Genomic DNA, 15,630 nt, shown 5'->3' with positions numbered 1-15,630 from the left:
TGGTCGAGTCGGAGCGGCTGTGGGACTGGCAGGTGAGAGAGATTTGTCCTGACTGTGGGCCAGGCAGGAAAACTCTAGCTACACATATCTGCTTGAATTTTCCTAATAGATCTTATCAATAAATTACAGAAGAGAAAATTAGTAAAACAAAACTCAAAAAACTATTACTTACTTTTATGTCAATTCCTAGCTCTTTTTCTTTCCCAAATGCAACCAAGGTTCAAAAAAAAAAAGATTCAAACGTGTGCATGCTCTGATGCAGAAACTGGGTGCAGAACCATTGAAAGAGAAGAATGAGGTCATCTCATTTCTAGCCTCCACAGTGATAATGAAACACAGGTGATGTATGCTGCTCATCACTACCATCTTTGAATAAGCCCAAGGCTACTTGAAAAGCAAGAATTTTTTACTGAGGAAAACCCTAAAAGGTAGCAGTAAGAATTAAAAACTCAATGCTGGCCAGGGGCTCTTTGCCCGAGGTCAGGAGGAGAAAATAGGAGCTTGCCCAGCACCATGAAGACTGAACAGGAGACAAAGATTCACAAGCCCACTTACTCATCAGGCTGTTATGACAAGAAAATAGACAAGCAAAAAGAGAAAGACAGAAGGCTCATGTCCTATAGAGAGAGGCAGATTTGAAGAGGTGAAGGTGGTGAGGAGTGGACTGAGGTGGGTGGCCTGCTTACCACCAAGGGCCATGGTGATGTCCAGGTCTGGGCTGCTGCAAGGGCCATGTATGCCTGTGGTCTGTGTTCATGTCTATGGCTCCAGTTACTACCTAAGACCAAGAGGATAGGGCTGCACAGAGTTGGCCCCACCCCCTCACTGGTTGCAAGAAGAGGGAGAACTGGCCTTGCCCCTCACCGGCTTCAGCACCCAAGAGAGGGAGTCCTGCACCTCACCTGGGCAGCACAACAGAGCTGACCCTGTTGGTGGGGGTGCAGGCAAGCTGGGCATGAGAATGGGAGAACTCCTTCTGCCCACGCCCCCCCACCTCCCACCCCTGTCTGCCATGTGGTGGTGTGGGTGAGAGAAAGATACTCTCCCCACCTTTCCCCTGGACACCACCTCCTGCAGCAGGTGGGAGAGCTGATCCAGTCCCTCACCAACTGCAGCACTAGGGAGAGCAGGCCCTGCACTCACCTTGGCAGCCTGTTGACAAGGATACAGGTAAGCCAGCCCACAGAATGTGCATGTAGGAGATTTTTCTTTTCTTTTCCTTTTCTCTTAAATTTTGTTTTATCTTGTGGGGGAGGTTGCAAGGGCAGAGGGCGGGTGAGAAGGGACGGGGAGATGAGTTAGATCAAGATAGATGATGTGAAATCCACAAAAAAAATTTAAAAAATTAAAAACTCCAAGGGATAGGAAAGATAACACAGTAGTTAGGTGCTTCCTGCACAAGCTTGAAGGCCTGAATTTGGATCCCCTATCACCATCAACTCATGAAAACCCAGGTTCAGCATACATCTGTAACCACTACCACCCCTTGCACTGTGCAAGTGGAGACAGAATTCCTCGGAGTTGCTGGCTCCTGCTAAAGGAGTAAGCTCCAAGTTCAGTAAGGCCCTGTCTCAAAAAAATAAGGGGACAGGATCAAGGAAAACACCAGATACCTCTGGCCTCATGTTCATATACATACATGTACACATTCCTGCGCACACACACACACACACACACACACACACACACACACACAAGAATTAAGAGCTCCAGAAAAACATCACTAAATGACCAGGTATAAATATTCTTTTATAGTCAAACATGGTACATACTATAGCCATCCCAGTCACACTCAAACACTCCTATAGCACATAAACACACAGACATTGTTCACAAACAGACATAGCCAAAGACACACAAGTAGAAAACATGTTTGTTTAACTGTTTTTCATAGTGACCACATGATAAATAAGAAATAAGAATTTCCATCAAAAAAACAAATGCTTAGCATATTTATTTTATTTATTGGAAATAGGATCTCACTTTGTAGCTCTGGCTGGCCTAATACTCACTATGTAGACTAGGTTGGCTTTAAATTCAAATCTCTGCATTCTGAGTGCTGGGATTATGGGATTAAGGGATGCATCATGACAGCCAGCTAAATTCTCCATCTTTTAATTAAATGTTATTTTCTAAGTATATAACATAAGCACAATTTAAAATTCAAAACATGAGGGTTGGGGATTTAGCTCAGGGATAGAGCACTTGCCTAGCAAGTGCAAGGCCCTGGGTTCGGTCCTCAGCTCAGGGGAAAAAAAAAATCAAAACATGAAAAGAAGCAATGCTGAAAAACGATCCTCATATCTCTATGCTCCAAATTATGCTCTGAATTAAAACCACTATTACTAGTTCCTTGATGAACAGAAATGTTTTTTGTTATTGTTTGTTTGAACTTGCTTATTATTTTTGGAGACAGTGGCAGTGCCCACCTGGCCTGGAACTCACTACATAACACAGGCTGGATGCAACTCTTCCAGCCCTGCTTCCCTCTACCTTTCAAGTGCTAGGATTCCAGGAAGCAATTCTCTCTACCACCTAGGCCGGCAGCACGGAGCCCCCGGCAGAGCTGTTTGTTTCCATGAACAACGTGGAATTTAGAACCTTCAGAAACTATTCTGAGACTACACACATCATGGAGTGAACTATCAGGCCTTACTCTTGATCCCCTAAACCTGTCCATCCAAAATTATTCAGTCTTACCCAATAAAAGGAATGCCTTCAAACAATAATTTCAAGTTCATTTCTAGTGCTTTACTCTTAACAATCTTATTCACTGCCTACTACATAACAAGCTGCTACATAACAATCTTAACTCCATTCCTGCAAGGATTGCCTCAAGTCAATCCTCATCAGTTCCAATTTCACACAATGGTCTCTCAATGAAATCCACCTTCAAAGATTTATCTTCTTACAGTTTTCAACACTCAAGCCCCCTTTTTAATAAACTTTGGTGCCTCTCCACTTAAAGACTAGTTAAATTTTCTAAGAATGAATGGCATTAATAAAATCTTCAATCAACAAGTCTTAGCTAATCTAAAAGCCATCAATTCTCACCATTTCTCAACACACAACTCTCTCCTATAATCAATTTCCTTTCCTTTTATTTTACTTTCACTAATCATAAAACGTTGTAAGCCACATTCACAAATTTATAACTAACTATACTTAGAACCACTACACAGAAGAAAGAATATCGGCCATCACACACACTGCCACATTCATCTCTTGCTCCATCTGAAAGAAGCCACTGTTCTTGTTGGTTCTTGCTTGTTTTTCGAAACAGAGTTTCTTTGTGTAGCAACCCTGGCGGTTCTGGAACCCACTCTGTAAACAGGCTGTCCTCAAACTCACAGAGATCCACCTGCCTCTGCCTCCTGAGTGCTGGGATTAAAGGGGTGCACCACCACACCTGCTAACCGCAATTCTCTTTTATGGTAATAACGTCCCTACCTTTATCCATGGATTTGTTACAGAAATAACAAATTCTCTCTCTCTCTCTCTCTCTCTCTCTCTCTCTCTCTCTCTCTCTCTCTCTCTCTCTCTGGTTTGTGTGTGTACATACACACATACATATGCATATGCAAGTTACAGATTTTATGTCCTTTCTAGTCGACAGATTTCCTCAGCTTTTCTCTGGGAATCTGTGAAACACATTGGATCAACTATCAACAAGGCATCCCAAAACTGCAGTGTGATGACATCATCATCATAGTGTACTTTAACAAGTTCTTCTGCCTTCTATATTTCCTATAAAAAAGGTGGATGTAGGCGACTTCATCAGATCCAGATTCTGTATTGTTGGCAAAGGTCTGAAGATGGCTCAGCAGTTAAGAGCACCTGCTGCACAATCAGGAGGACAGCGTTCAGATTCCAGCACCCACATAACAGGCAGAAATTAATAGGACGACATCTGATGTTCTCCTCTGACCTCCGTGTGTGTGCACACACATGCGCACGCACATGCACAAATAAATCTCTTTAAAGTACTTAGGCAAGATCATTAGGTGGTAGTATATCCATACAGCAGGTATGATTGTCTCTTTCTGATATTAAGTATCAAAATCCATTAAAATCTAAGAGATTACAAAAACACTCCAATTCTACTGTTTTATCTTTATTTGTTGGCACATAAAATTTCTATCTCCTCTATTATTTGATAGGTCAGGTGCCTAGAAATAAGAATATTTCCTCTTGCTTTGGTTATCAGTTTCAAAAGGCAGTGTTTCTTTTTTAAGATTTTATTATTTTTAGTGTGTGTGTGCCTGCCTGTAGGTATGTTTACATAAGTACAGGGGCATGAAGAGGCCAGAGGCACTGGATCAACCTAGAGCTGGAGCTACAGTGTATGTGTAGTGGAGGGACATCTAACGCAGGTGAAAAGCAGTACATTCTCTTCTTTCAATCCAAAGGCAGCATTAACGTCCACTAATGACAGTCAGTGCAAGATGGGGGGTGGGGGTTGTTAATTTTGTGAGGTTATTTTTTCCATTATGAAAATAGGTATTAAGCATCAAGAGGGGTTGTCAATTCACTGTAACTTTAATCCTTATTGATGCCCAAATGGAACAATTTGACCTAGTTGAAACACTTAAGTGCAAGCAACTATATCACTCTGCCTAAAACTAAGAGATTTCTCTCTTTCATAATCTATGACTTTAGCACTAAAATGAAATAATTGGTCACCAAAAAACATTTCTGAATTGGCTCTGAAGCTCCTTTGTCATGGACCTGGTAGTTATGGTATCTGGTATAAAATTTTTCAAGATCACTTTATATATATATTTTCTTTCTCCAACCTGAATCAAAGATTTCTCAAAGAAGCCTTAGTTTCTTTGAAGAGGAAACAGTATTTCAAGATCATTTTGGAAACTAGGTTTACTCATTGCTGGACTTTCTCCATAGACATGAGCAGCAAATGTCAGAACTAAAATATAGGATAAATATTCACTTGACTTATTTGAGAATAGAAATAAAGCATTCTGATTAAAATTATGCATATACATACCTACATATATAAGGCTTATGATAATTTAAAATTAAAACATCTCAACTTCATACTGATACTTCCAATTCAGGATCAAAAGTACAGAGTGTTTAAACTCTATCTTCCATCTTATATCTTAGACATTAAGAGTTGTGGCTCTTAAGGACACAGCAGATAATACAATTAGAGTAAAATGAGATAATTCACTTGTTTGATGGCACAACACACAAAAAGTAGTATCTATTTAAAGAAAGCAATACATGATAAAAGAATGACTACTGAACGTACCTAAATACTGCATATGATTTTATCACATTTTTCACAGTTACATTCTATTTTTTTTTTTTTGCCAAACCATCAAATTGTTATTTCCTATACTTTACAGTCCTTTTTAAAACTCAATTCTATGCTCATTGCAAGTCTTTAATTTAGTATTTCTCTAATCATTTTCGTTGACTGAAGTAGTTTGCTGTGGGATGTTCTGTATGGCAAATGTGTTGCTAATTAGTCAATAAATAAAACACTGATTGGCCATTGGCTAGGCAGGAAGTGTAGGCGGGACAAGGAGGAGAATAAAGCTGGGAAGTGGAAGGCTGAGTCAGAGAGACACTGCCAGCCTCCACGATGAGAAACAGCATGTGAAGATGCCGGTAAGCCACGAGCCACGTGGCAAGGTATAGATTAATGGAAATGGATTAATTTAAGCTGTAAGAACAGTTAGCAAGAAGCCTGCCACGGTCATACAGTTTGTAACCAATATAAGTCTCTGTGTTTACTTGGTCGGGTTTGAGCGGCTGTAGGACTGGCAGGTGAGAGAGATTTGTCCTGACTGTGGGCCAGGCAGGAAAACTCTAGCTACAGTAGTTTGTCTATTAAGATTCATAAGGAAATGTCATGAGAACAATAATCTCTGCTTTCTTTTATGCTGGTGTGAGTCCCTACTTGAAAAACAGTTCAATTAATATATCAATTATCTATTAGTCTTTAAGAAACCAGCACAAAACTCAGTGGCTGAAAATTATTTCACACTCTGTGGCTTGAGAATTAAAGAAGAATTAACATTGTGTCATGTGAGACCACCAATCACTCTGCTGTACTAAGGTAACAACTAGGCTGGTCTCAACAGCAGAAGAAAGCATCACTGATACATCAGGTACAACAACGCTTCCCTGTTTATTAGACCCATACAGCTAATTTGAGCTTCCTTGGAGCGTGATCGGTCTAGCTTTTGTAGAGTAGAAATCAAAGCTGCTGTGCTCCCTAAAAAGTAAGCCTCAAATTAGCTTTCCTAGTACCAGAAGGTGTCTTGCAAGCTTCCAGATGAGACAACCAACTGATCCTATCCAGCAATGATATGTATGGACCAAAACAACAAACACCATGGCACAATACACCTACAGGTGCAGCGGTGGCACACAAACCTTGGTGGTAACCAACAGCTCTCTAATAGTACTTAAGACCCATTAAACAAGAGGGATATCCATGCCTGGTATTGGAAACCTAGCTAACTATTCAGTGCTAGTGAAATCATAACTATTGGAGGAGAATCTACAACCACTAACTTATTAAACCAGCATAATCCCTAACAACAATCTATAAACATTTATCCTTATGTCTTAGGATTTCTAATTCTATGAAGAGACACCATGATTACACAACTCTTATAAAGGACAATGTTTAATTGTGGTGGCTCACTGAAGAGTTCAGAGGTTCGGTCCATTATCATCATGGTGGGACATGGCTGCATGCAGGCAAACATGGTGCTGGGGAGATAGCTGTGAGTCCTACATCTTGCAGGCAACAGAAGTCAACTGAAATGCTGGGAATGTATAGGAAACCTCAAAGCCTGCCCCCACAGTGACACACTTCCTCCAACAAGGCCATACCTACTTCAACAAAGCCACACCTCCTAAGAGTGGCACTTCTTATGAGCCTATGGGGGCCAATGACATTCAAGCTATCACACCTCATAAACACACGTAAGTGTAGTTTTCACCCATCATCAAGGAAAAGTCTCTTTTCAACAGATGGAAACGACTACAGAAAACCACAACCAATAAAAATGTAAAGTTGTAAACCCAAATGGACACAGTTACAAAACACTATGGTATCTAAGGCTCAGAGAACATTGCAGAAGAGGGGGTAAAAGGACTGTAAGAGCCAGTGGATCAGAGAATTTGCTGTGGGATTGTGTCTTATAACATCAGAAGCTATGCCCATAAAGTCTTACCAACATGACTGCCCAAACATGAGTCAAATAAGAGTGACACATAAATGAACATGCCAGACTGGACATGGAAAAGCCCACAAGGCTTCAACTCTACACAAAAAACTACAGGCAATTAAGAAAGGCTGGAAGAGGAGATGTGGTCTTCCTTGGAGAAGAGCATACCAATTGGTTGTCCAGTTCCAAATGGTCAGCCCTCAAATCATACATATAAGTAACATTATATGGGCGCAACAGGCTATATTTAGGAATATGTAGGTATATGAAAATACATATATGCATGCAATAACAATTAATGAAAAAAGAAGCCATCAAATTTGAAGGAGAGCAGTGAGGGGTGTATGGAAGGTATGGAGGGAAGAAAGGGAAAGGAGAAATATTGTACTTAAATTATAATCTCAAAAATAAAAAACAACAATAAAAAGTAAGCCTCAAACTAGCACCAAATCTCTTACATCAGCATCGGTTTTTCAATGGTTTTCCTATACTAATCGCTCTATATGTTATTAGATTGTTTACAGAGCTTGGTATTTCTACGCTATTACTTCTTCATTTCCTTCCTGATATATTTCCTTGCTCATAAACTAATTATAAAGCCAGTAAAGTAGATTTATACTCTATAGAACATGAAGATAGAATTAGGCTCAAGAAATAATGCCATTGGTATATCACTTGCCTAGGATACACAAGACCCAGGGTTTAATCCCCAACATGCATTGCACCAAATGACAAGTACAGGCTGGAGGAGTTCAAGGTCATTCTCAGCTACATAGTAAGCTTCAGTTTGGGCTATGTGAGACTGTACCTCAAAAAAAAAAAAAAAGTAAATAAAATAATTTTGTAATATTAACTAAAAGGAAAAAGAATTCAGCTAAGTATTGATACAAAAAGTATATACAAAGCATATATGATAAAACAAATGGTTTCAGGGATGATATCCATCTTTGTTCTAGACTTTTTCATCCCAGGGATGCAAGGATGTTTCAACATACGAAAATCTATCAAGGTAATACACCATATAAGCAAATTGAAAGAAAAAATAAAACGCACATGATCATCTCATTAGATGCTGAAAAAGCCTTTGAAAAAATCAAACACCCTTTCATGATAAAGGTCCTAGAGAGATCAGGAATACAAGGAATATATCTAAACATAATAAAGGCAATTGACAGCAAGCCTGTCATCAACATCAAATTAAATGGAGAGAAACTCAAAGCGATTCCACTAAAATCAAAAACAAGACAACGCTGTCCATTCTTCCCATATTTATTCAATATAGTACTTGAAGTTCTAGCTAGAGCAATAAGACAACAAAGGGAGATCAAGGGGATAGAAATTGGAAATGAAGTCAAACTTTCACTATTTGCAGACAATATGATAGTGTACATAAGTGACCCAAAACTCCTACAGCTGACAAACTCCTTAGTAATGTGGCAAGATACAAGATTAACTCAAAAAAATCAGCAGCCCTCCTATACACAAATGATTAAAGGGCTGAGAAAGAAATCAGAGAAACATCACCCTTTACAATAGCCACAAATAATATAAAATACCTTGGGGTAACTTTAACTAAGCAAGTGAAGGACCTGTATGACAAGAACTTTAAGTCTCTGAAGAAAGAAATTGAAGAAGATATCAGAAAATGGAAAGATCTCCCACACTCATGGATAGGTAGGATTAACATAGTAAAAATGGCAATCTTACCAAAAGCAATCTACAGATTCAATGCAATCCCCATCAAAATCCCAACACAATTCTTCACAGATCTGGAAAGAACAATACTCAACTTCATATGGAAAAACAAAAAACCAAGGATAGCTAGAAGAATCTTGTACAATAAAGCAACCTCTGAAGGCATCTATCCCTGACTTCAAGCTCTACTATAGAGCTACAGTAACAAAAACAGCTTGGTACTGGCATAAAAACTGACATGTGGACCAATGGAATAGAATTGAAGACCCTGACATTAATCCTCACATGTATGAACACCTAATTTTTGAAAAAGAAGCCAAAATTGAACAATGGAAAAAAGAAAGCATCTTCAACAAATGGTGTTGGCATAACTGGATGTCAACATGTAGAAGATTCCAAATAGATCCATATCTGTCACCATGCACAAAACTTAAGTCCAAGTGGATCAAAAACCTCAACACAAATCCAGTTACACTGAACTGCATAGAAGAGAAAGTAGGAAGTAGTCTTGAATGCACTGGCACAGGAGATCACTTCCTAATTATAACACTAGTGGCACAGACACTGAGAGCAACAATTAATAAATGGGACCTCTTAAAATTGAAAAGCTTTTTTAGGGCAAAAGACATGGTTAATAAAACAAAACAACAGCCTACAGAATGGGAAAAGATCTTCACCAACCCCACATTTGACAGAGGGCTGATCTCCAGAATATATAAAGAACTGAAGAAACTAGACATCAAAAGACTTTTTCAATTTTTCTTATATACTTTTAACATTAAAAATTAGACTTAAAAACTAAAATGTATGATGTTAAAAGTTTAAAACTAAAATGATAAATAGCTCAAAATTATTTTTAAAATTTATGAAGAATTTATGAATTATCTCAGTAAACCCTATTACATTTTAAAGCATAGTTTTAAAAATGTTTAAGTGTTGAAAGTTATAAAACTTAAATTTTCATTGACTTTAAAATTTAAATTTCTATGTAAAAGATTATAAGCTCTTCAAACTTTTTTTGAAAAAACTGAAGCAATTCATAAGCAAACAATATTACTAAAATGAATTAAGATACAGTCCTTAGGGTGATAATTAAATTCAACTGATGTATTCATGTATATAATGAAGCCAGAAACTTCTACTTTAGGAAAGAAAAGGTTTTCTAGGAAAAGACTGAAATGGAAGTAGGGGCAGTGGAGAAAGATATAAAAAGGTACTTATTTCTAATTGGAGACATAATCATAGAATTTTATGTTTAAAGCAAAAAGCATCCTTCATAGCTATTTCCTTCTTACTTTCTGTTTTAGTTAGGATTTCTATTGCTGTGAAGACACATTATGATCACAGCAACTCTTTTAAAGAAAAACAGTAATTAGGTCTGGCTTACAGTTCAGAGATCCACTCTATCATCATCATGGTGGGAAGCATGGTAGCATGTGGTCAGACACGGTACTAGAGAAGGAACTGAGAGTTCTACATCTGGATCCATAGGCATCCGAAAGTAACTGCCACACTGGGCATGGCTTGAGCACATGAGACCTCAAAGCCCACCCCCAGTGACCACTTCCAACAAGGCCACACCTACTGCAACAAGGCCACACTTCCTACGAGTGCTACTGTCTATGGGCTTACGAAGGCCAATCATTCAAACCACCACATTTCACTCCCTGGCCCCCAGAGGCCTGTAGCCATATCATAATGCAGAAATGCATTAAGTCCAACTTTAAAAGTCCCCATAGTCTTTAACAGTCTCAGCACTGTTTAAAAGTCCAAAGTTCAAAGTCTCTTCTGAGATTCATGCAGTCTCTTAACTATAATTCCCTATAAAATCAAAATGAAAAAGCAGATCACATACTTCCAACACACACAGTGTTGTGGATTATTTTCACTAGGCAATGATGTGTTACATTTGTTTATGCTGCAGAACATTATTTTAACTGTGTAAAGGTGTGTTACATTTGTTTATGCTGCATTTGTTTAACAATGTAAGGATGTGTGTATAATTATGTAAAGATGTGTTGCATTTGTTTCACCTTGCCTGCCTAAGGCACCTGATTGGTCTAATAAAGAGCTCAGTGGCCTAGGCAGAGAAAGGATTGCCAGGGCTGCCAGGCAGAGAGAATACCTAGGAGGAGAAATCTAGGCTCAGAAGGAGAGAAAAGAAGAACCAGAGAAGGAGGAGAAAAGAATGAGGGACACTCCTGGGACAAGAAGTCAGGCAGACACCAGACAGACATAGAGAAGCAGTGAAAGTAAGATACACAGAAGTAAGAAAGGTAATAAGCCCTGAGGAAAAAGGTAAATAAAGAGAAACAGGTTAATTTAAGTTAAAAGAGTTAGGCCGAACATTCAAAACTAGTAAGATGTCTCTGTGTCATGGAGCTGGCTGGTAGCCCAAAAGAAAAAGCCTGGTACAACACAGGATATATATTACCATTCCAAAGGGGAGCACAGTAAGGAAATACTCAACCAAAGCAAGACCAAAAACCAGCTGGGCAAATTCCAAACTCTGCACCTCCATGTCAGCTCTCCAACTCCATTCAGCTTTATTGACGTCATGCAACACACTTCTTTCTCTTGGGCTGGTTCCACTCCCTGTTAGCAGCTTTCCTCCGCTGGTATCCATGGCTCTGTTTTCTCCAATATAGTGGAGTACCCAAGGCAATCTAGGCTTCACCTTTACAACTTCACACAAGGGCCTCTTGGGGCCTCCATCCATGGACACCCTGACATATGCCTGGCCTCAGCTTTCCTTAGTCATGGAGGAGATTCTATAACCCCTTCCTTCTATCCTTGACTTTAAAGCCAGAACTACATGGCCAAAGCTGCCAGGTTCTGCTGCTTGCTAGGGCTGGAACATGGCCCCTCACTCAATTATATCTTTACCAGCTTCCTGTTTTCAATAGTCTCAGTTTCCTTCATTGACTAAGCTTGGCTGTCCTGGAACTCACTCTGTAGAACAGGCTGGCCTCAAACTTAGAAATACACCTGCCTCAGGCTTAAAGGTGTGCACCACCACACCCAGCTCTAAGCTTCTCTTTAGTTCCTTTTCACAAGTTGGAAGCTTAGATGGGTAGTATCTTGCCCTGAGGTCACTACTCCCTTTGTTCTATTTAACCTCAGAGATAAACATTATCGCCTTGAACACAGCACTTGGCTCCATCATACTTCTTCCTGTCCCTTTTTTTCTCATAATTGCACAATTTGTATTTTTTCTTGCTCAGTTTGCTCTTTTTCATTATAAATCTAATAACCACGCAACACAGTCAATATTAGGTTGTTTTGAGATTTCCTCTGCCAACCCAATTAATCTAACTCTTCAATTTAGCCTCAAGCCAGACTTTTAAGACAAGGGCAAAACCAGCCATATTATTTGCCAAAATATCACAAGAATTGTCTCTAGGCCACATACTAAAATTCTTCCTCTCTGAAACCTCTTGAGACAGGCTCCCTTAGTTCAAATCGCCCTCAGCACCAGTCTTCCATGCTCCTACTAGGATGGCCCAGTAAGCCCCACTTAAAGTATTCAACTGCTTTTCTAATCCAAAGTCCCAAAGTTCACATTCCTCCAAAGAAAAGCATGGTTGGGCCTATCACAATGCCCAGTCCCTGGTACCAATTTCTGCCTTAGTTAGGATTTATTGCTGTGAAGAGATACCATGACCACTGCAACTCCTTTAAAAGAAAATATTTAATTGAGGCTGGCTTACATTTCAGAGGTTTAGTCCATTATTATCATGACAGGAAGCATGGAGGCATGGTGCTAGAGAAGGAGCTGAGAGTTCCATAGGAAACAGAAAGTGACTGCCACACAGGGCCTGGCTTGAGCATCTGTGACCTCAAAGCCCATCCCCAGTGACCACTTCCTCCAACAAGACCACACCTATTCCATCTAACAAGACCACTCTTCGTAATAGTGCCACTCCGTATGGGCCTATAGGGGCCATTTTCTTTCAAACCACCATATTTTCCTATCCCATATACACTTAAACTACCTTGGAGATCAATGAAGAACAGGTTAATAGGAACATCAGTTTTCCCAATGTTTAAAATATAAAGAAAGTAAACAGAATAATAATGATTAAAAACCTAAGTAAGCTCAGGAAGAGCACCCAAGAACACAGAGCAATTTAAATGGCAACACATTTCTAAGACAAGACTTAGTATAGGCATTATTTAGGTTTGGTTTGATGTCAACTTTTTTTTTTTTAAGATTTATTACGTATATAGTGTTCTGTCTGCATATATGCCTGCATGCCAGAAGAGGGCACCAGATCTCACTATAGACAGTTGTGAGCTATCTTATGATTGCTGGGAATTGAACTCAGGACCTCTGGAAGAGTAGTCATTGCTCTTAACCTCTGAGTCATCTCTCTAGCCCTGATGTCAAGCTTTTCTGTCAAGCTTTTCAAGCATCTATAAGTACTTTCTTTCCTTATTCATGATTTGAAAGTTATCTGTATCAGTGTCTATCATCACTCTCTCCTTACTCCAGCTACACATGCGCAGTTCAGGGTCTTACATCTTACGTCATCAGTGTGCACAGTGTGGTCATACAATCAGCGCATGTGTGGTGTAGCTCCGTACCGGAGCCCTTAAAAAGCCAGATGCAGACCCCACCCTCTCTCTGCTCTCTCTGCTCTCCTCCCCTCCTCCATCTTTCTCTCTGCCCTCTGCATATGTTCTTTCCCAGGCCTGGTCTTTTTGTTCCTGGCCCCCCTTCCTCCTAATAAAGTTCTCTGTAACTAAGTAACCAGGTTCTGTCGTAACCGTGACCATTTATCATTGGTTCCATGACTTGGATGGGCTCTTCTGCTGCTCTGCAAGAGTGTTGGAAACCTATACTGAGGTCCACTGGACCTGCAACTGCCCACCCACTCCGCTTTTTTCATTTGCCCAACCACTAGACCCGCACACCACACCCGCCAACCAGATTGGTGAGTTTTTCCTCTATCCGAGCCCCGCTATTTCCCGCGACTATAGCCTGAGATATATTCCACGCACCAGACCTCCCCCCCCCCCGGGGGGGGGGGTGTTCTGGGGTTGCACTGCTACCGACTCATTCTCTCTCTTGACAAAGAGGTCAATGCTGTTGGACCCCTGGGGGGTCCTCGTGCTGCGTATGCTCCCAGCCCTTACTCCTCTCTTGACGAAGGGGGGGCAACCTGTGCTGATTCATAGATCCTTCTCCAACCTTGGGGACGCCTGGGACTGGAGTATGATCCCATTTCTTTATTTTAATTTTTTATTTTTCTCTCTTGACGCTGCAGCCATGGGACATAGGGGCTTCCTTCTCATGGTTCCATTCCTCCTCTGACAAATGCCTTATATATCCCCAGATACCAGTAAATTTGGCTGTTTCAACCCAATATTTCATGGGAATTATCTAACTCTGCCAGCAAATAGGCAAATAAAAAGTTACCTTATCCCCATGCTTTTACCTAAGCAAAGCCCCTCTCCCTTTCTGACTCTCTCTCTAAGGAATCTCTGACTCTAAAGAACCTTATCTTACCTGTTCTCCGCTCTGTGCTCTGTGCTCTGCTCTCCACTCGCCTGTATTGGACGGGCTCTCCAGTATCTGGCGGGCCCCTTCTGCCCAACCCCAGCTCTCACCTTAACTCCTCCCACTCTTCTCAAGCTGTCCTGAGAAGCACAGACAGGTCTGAAAGCAGGCTAGGATGCATGAAAATAAGTTTACGATCAAGACCCACATGGGAATCACAGTAATCAGGATGGCTCTTTAGCCACAGATCAGTTTACACCCTGCCTCCTGGCTGATCTTCCTAAAGCTATCCTCAAGCCAGCAGACATCAAGTGCTACGGGCCCAACTTCTGGTGAAAAATGGTTTCAGTCAGGACATGGAACGCTAAGTCAATGCTGTGTGAATAAAGAATGTTCTGTTCTTTTGATTGTCTTAATAAATGTTTGGATGAATGTTTGATTCTCATGGTAGATAAACTAAAGGAACAGAATTCATAATTTTGAACTATATATTAGGTATGCTCTTGTCTGTTGATCATTACTGAAAATTTGGCTCTGCTCTTTAAGTTGCTTTCTAGAATTCTAGAAATATAACACCTGAAATGGATTGGGTTGTCAGCTTATTAAATAAATGTTGTTGCTAAGATAAAACCATAAAAAATAATCTCTTACTGATAAAGAAGTTATAAAATTATTTTTCCAGTAAATAAAATACAGGTAAATTGTTTGGTCTAATTGTTAATAATTGGCTATTTGCATTAATGTGTTATTTGAAATCTATAAAAAAGGATCCTCTTTTTAAGATTTTATAAAAATACTCAAAAGTATTACCTAAAGTTACCTCTTCGTATCCTATAGAGATTGTATTTAATGCTTTTATAATTGGCATATGTAAAAAGGACCATGGAAACAGAAGCTGTTAATAGAATTGCTCAATTATTGTTTTCATATTTTAAATGCAAAATGGCGCCTATATGTAGAACTGGAGGCTTTGGGGGTACAGGAAAAAAAGTGTTTTGACAAATAGTTATCAATGACAAACAGCCTAAATTAGAAATGAAATTATATGGGATTGAGATTGGAAGATTATTGGATTCTGGTGCTGGATATATCTATAATTTCACAAGAATCCTGAGATCCCAATTGGCCCCTTAAAAATTCCACCTCTAACCTACGAGGTATCGGCACAGCTCAGACGCCATTGCAGAGCAGGCTACTCTTAAATTGGAAGCATGAGGAAGGTCA

The 15,630-nt window shown here is 39.9% G+C and overlaps 1 protein-coding gene across 2 annotated transcripts in view; it reads right to left on the bottom strand.

The window, feature by feature from the left end:
- Cog5 (component of oligomeric golgi complex 5) overlaps positions 1–15,630 on the bottom strand; it is a 334,097-nt gene that overhangs the window by 294,437 nt on the left and 24,030 nt on the right. The window lies entirely within an intron of this gene.

This window comes from Peromyscus eremicus, chromosome 14 (genome assembly GCF_949786415.1).
Source record: "Peromyscus eremicus chromosome 14, PerEre_H2_v1, whole genome shotgun sequence".
In the NCBI taxonomy this organism is placed as follows: Eukaryota; Metazoa; Chordata; class Mammalia; order Rodentia; family Cricetidae; genus Peromyscus; species Peromyscus eremicus.
Note: the sequence above shows the minus strand (reverse complement) of the source record. Positions and strands in the feature narration are given on the sequence as shown.